We start from the raw sequence: 5,385 nt of genomic DNA on the forward strand, positions 1-5,385 counted from the left end.
GGTTTATGAAAAGACATGGTAGGATATTTAAAACCTAAGGGTGTAAAATCTTCAATCTCGTCTGAAGTCCAGTTGTCTTCTTGCAGTACTGTAAGCAAGCTCTGGCTCACTTCCCCTCGTGGACAAGATGTCCTCCATGTGAGCTCCTAATGCAGTGAGATTCTTGAGATGCCTTTGCTGTTATCCACCTTTCTCTAATTTGACCACCTTAGTGTTTCTCAGCTTCGCTGGAGGTATTTTAACAACACAACACCGTCTTTGTAGCTCTTGGCATTCCTAAAATGGCCTCCATGCTGTACTGGTCCCTAGGGATCATCACCCAGCACCTCAGATAGTTGTGGTCTGTGCCTGTAGGAGTTCCATTATCAGAGTGCTCCCTCAGATCTTATGCCTATACCCCATAAGATGCACCTGGTTGCACCCCCAAATCTGTGAAGGCAACCCGTGACCCCTAGTGTTAGCCAGACAAAAGCTTCACTTTGGAATAGAAGTGAAGGCAAGTTTAAAGGTCTCATGGGGCTCTCCCCAGGCCCATCATGTACTTTGATCAACTGCTGGCACCTGGGCAATTCTTGGTGAAACCTTAGACCCACTAAAGACAGTCAAAGATCGACACTCTGCTCCTGACACCTGTTCTGGACAATTAATCAACATGAACAACGAGGAAGACAAGTCATGTGTACATTAATAGGTCAATGATATTTTAATACTTCGCCTTGAGTAGCACACTGGCACATATAAAGACACATATACATGTATATATGTATACACACATGTGTATATATGCATATATATGTATGTATGTGCATGTATCTACATTTTTCTGAGTATGACTATTACTGGTGATGATGATTACATGGAAGAGACACATTCATCTTTGATACTGTCCCTTGACTGATGGAAAGAAATGCCATCTTTTCTTGAATCCATGGGCTGTTACAATTTTATAATGTGATAGAAACAAGGAGCAGATGTAGAAAACAAACAAATGTGATGGCTTTGAGCTTTTCTATGCACCCTAACAGATAAAATAAGCATTGTCAGAGGGAGAGGCTGTGGGCTGAGGTGGAAGCAGGGCACTGCTTGAGCAAGGGTGTCTGTGAAGAGGAGCCATGTGAGCCAAGGCCTGAAGGAGAGTAGGAGGCACACACAGACCCGAGGGAAGAATGCTTCACACCATCTGGGTAGCAGGTGCAGTGGTCTTAAGATGGGAATGAATGTGGCTGAGGACAGAAAGGCTGGAGTATACAGAGAAACATCGAAGAGGAGATGACAGGAGCAGGTCAGGGCAGACATCTTGGATTATTTGAAGCCTAATTCAAAGACAGCAGAAAGCACTAGGCATGGGAAACATAACCTGGTTTATGCTTCAGGGATATCTGCCTTGTGCAAGATGAACAATAGGCGGCATGGTGGCAGCAAGGAGGCAGAAAGAAGCGAAGGTTTGGATGATAAGTCCTGATACTCCGGCTACAGAGGTTGTGGTACTGGGTAGAGGTCAATGTGAGGATGTGTTTTGAAAGCAGCATCACTAGGACATATTCATGGGTTGCATGTTGAGTCCAAGGGGAGGAGGAGAATAAGAAATGACCCCCAAGGCTTTCTAAGCAGTTGGGTATGTGGTTGTGACATATACTAAGAGGAGGAGAGAAAGCTCAGTTATATTGAGGAAGAAAAAAAAAACATACAAACCAAGATTCAGTGTTGACACAACCAATTGTGAGGAGCCTGTTAGTCATCCGAGAGAGGGTCAGGAGAAGGCAGTTGCGTATTGACTTCAGCTCAAGGAGTGTCAGAGCTACATAAGCTGATGAGAAAGTTGGGAAAATAAGTGTGTCCTGAATTTGTGGAGATGGGTGAGAGCCACCTTGGGAGAATGTAGGTGGCCAGAAAGTAAAGGACAGAGCCCACATTCAAAGGAGCACAGCCTAGAGTAAAGCAGAAGGGGCCAGGTAGAACAGCATTCTGGAAGCCCCAGGAATAGAGGATTCCAGTAAGGACCATGCCTATGGCCAGCAGTGCTGAGATATCTGGGAGGAGAAGGCAGAGAGCTGATGCAGGGCATTGGCACTGATAGCAAGGAACAGAACTGTGCTGGTTCAGTAAAGGAAATGGAGGTTAGATTAGACTGGTTTTAGGAGAGCCTATGGGGTGAAGAAATGCCAACGATGAAAAAGACCCTCAATTTGGAGACTTTCCTCTTATGAGAAGCACAAAAACCAAAGCATGGTCTGTGTGGAGTTGCTTGTGAATAATGGCATCTTGGATTTGTCCATAGGAGTTCAGGAACTAGAGGCCAGGGTGTGTGAGTTGGGTCATTGCTGTGGAGGATGAAGTATCCAGGAATAATGGCCATGGAAGGGGCCTCAGGAAGGACAGGAGCTAAAGTCTTCCCTGAGTGGTAGAGATGATTGGGGTCTGAGGAGGAGGAGGAGGAGAAGGGGGAGGGGAAGAAAAGGGGAAGGTGAGGAGGAAGAGGAGGAAGGATGAACGAATGAGCTCATCTGTTTCACAGGATGCGTTGGAAGGAAGAGCAAGGTGTCAGCAGAGGGGCCAGGGTAGCCAGCGTGACTCCAAGGGTGTGACACACAGATGTAGAGTTGCAAGGAAAGCTAGGTCCTCAGAACATCATGAAGACACTTGAGTAGCAAGATAAACGTTCAGATAGCAAAAGGGAAGGATAATTGAATTTTGTCACTATTTTTGAGGACAGCTACAGTGTGATACCTGGACATGCTCAGCCTTTGCTCCAGTCAGACTATGGCTGTTTGTCTGGAAGACACAAACCTCCATCCATTCCACAGACTAAAAATGTTTGTATGCATGCAAGGTGCATGTGTGTGTATGTACCTGTCAGTATGGGCATGTGCACGCGTGTGCCTGTGGCGACCAAAGCTCAAAGGCAGTTGGCATCCTTAGTTGATTTTCACTTGATTGATTGACTTGATTTAATGTTTTTATTTGACAATACGGCAGATTGAAATCAGGGCCTAATACATGAGAGGCAAGTGCTTTTCTACTGAATACATCCCAAACCACTTATTTATTTATATTTATATACTTTTAATTGATTTTTTTTAATTAAGGCCTCTCACTGAACCTGAAATGGCTAGACTGGCCAGCCAATGACTGACTCTGTAGACACAGCACTGGGTTTACAGGGGCATGCAGCTGTGCTAGGGTTTTGTTTGTTTGTTTGATTGTCAGAAGCAACAGTGATTTTGCTCAGTCCAAATGAGGAACCTCAAGGTTACTGTCCACATCCTGAAAGTCTTCGATGATAAGGATGAGAAACTAGCCCCATTCCAGTCATAACTTGTAATGACAAATCCACATGCCTTCAACTGACATCATGTTTCCAAAACTGGGTAGAAACCAAGGGACAGGGTGTAGAGGAAGAACATACAAAATTTTTGTATAAAAGGAGAAATGGGGCTGGCAAGATGGCTCAGCAGGTAAGAGCAATGACTGCTCTTCCAAAGGTCCTGAGTTCAAATCCCAGCAACCACATGGTGGCTCACAACCATCCGTAATGAGATCTGAGGCCCTCTTCTGGTGTGTCTGAAGACAACTACAGTGTACTTAGATATAATAATAAATAAGTCTTTGGGCCGGAGTGAGCAGGTGAGGCCAGCCTGATTGAGCGGGGCCGACCTGAGAGAGCAGGGTTGACCAGAGCGAGCAGAAATCCTAAAATTCAATTCCCGATAACCACATGAAGGCTTACAACCATCTGTACAGCTACAGTGTACTCACATACATTAATAAATAAATAAATAAATAAATCTTTTTTTTTAAAAAAAGGAGAAATGTAAAATGGCTTACCCAATATGATATTAGTCAGAAGTAAGTTCAAAGGAAAGTGAGCTCAATACCATGATGATATACATACATACATATATACATATACATATACACATATATGTATTTATATACACCGATATATATGTGTGTGTGTATGTGTGTGTATATATACATATATATATATATGTACACATATATATTTCTTTTTATAAATTGATGGATACATTCAGGCAAATGATTGGTCAATTCAGTCCAGTATTTGACTTCAAAGACAAATTGCTGTCCACATGGACATAACATTACTGTGGAGGCGTTTGCTCACTCAAAAGGGATGGAACACTTCAATTTACATTAAGTAGATTACACTGATTTAGCCTAATTGAAGAGGCTTGGCAATGTTTAATAACAGTTTACTAAAAATGGAGGAAAAAACCAACAACCCTTCAACTAACACAGAAAAACAATACCATTCCAGAATTGAGACACAATAGAGAAGTAACAACATTTGACACTCATGGTGATTTTTAAAAGGGAGAAAGAGTTGGGGATGTGAGATCTGAGTCCCATCAGGTTACCACAGCCATAGACGCCCGAAAGTCCAACAGATACTATGAATGTGCCTTGTATTTCCCCATAGTAGTCACCAGTTAGTGACTACATCTTACAGTTTTTTGTGGGTTTTTTTTTCCCTGACACATATGCAACAGTGAACAAGAACAACTCCCTACACTAGCTAGCAGAGATTGTTCCTCCTTTTCAGTCTGTTGAAACTCGGTTTCCTTGGTGTTTGTGGGAGTTTTCAGCTCAGGGAGGGTGATATCTCGGAATTAAAACATATGAGTGAGGGCGTACTGGGCAAGGCCAAGGGAAGAGATTGTCTTCCATGTCCCATGAGCACATTAAGACAGTGAGAGCATCTGGGGAGTGCTGGAACTTGGGACAGGGGAGAAGCTGAAGTTAGTTCTCCTACCCTGAGCACACACAGAAAGGCATTCCAGATACTTCTGCCTAGCCACCTCTGCCTGAATTGCTCCTGTTTTGCAATCTGCCAGGCTGTGTTTTCAATGTCCCCCCCCACTCCACCCCCCAGATTAGTGGATTCATTTTCTTGTCATATAAATTTTGATATATAAATGAATGTTTTTTGTTTTGTTTTGTTTTTGAGGCAGGGTTTCTCTGTATAGCACTGGCTGTCCTGGAACTCACTCTGTAGACCAGGCTGGCCTCAAACTCAGAGATCCACCTGCCCCAGCCTCCCAAATACTGGGATTAAAGACATGTGCCACCAGCACCTAGCTTGAATGAAAAATTTAAAAAATTAAGACAAGCTCTCCCTATGTAGTCTAGAGCTCTTTGTGTAGACCAGGCTGGCCTCTAACTCGGATACCCACAGCCTCTGCCTCCTGAGTCCTGAGATTCAGGGTGCCATCACACCCCACTGACTATATCCCTTTGGTTGCTTGTTTCTTCTTTCCTTTTCCTTTTCCTTTCTCCTCCTTCTCCTTCTCCTTCTCCTTCTCCTTCTCCTTCTCCTTCTCCTTCTCCTTCTCCTTCTCCTTCTCCTTCTCCTTCTCCTTCTCC

The sequence above is a fragment of the Mus caroli genome, chromosome 1 (genome assembly GCF_900094665.2).
Source record: "Mus caroli chromosome 1, CAROLI_EIJ_v1.1, whole genome shotgun sequence".
Taxonomy (NCBI): Eukaryota; Metazoa; Chordata; class Mammalia; order Rodentia; family Muridae; genus Mus; species Mus caroli.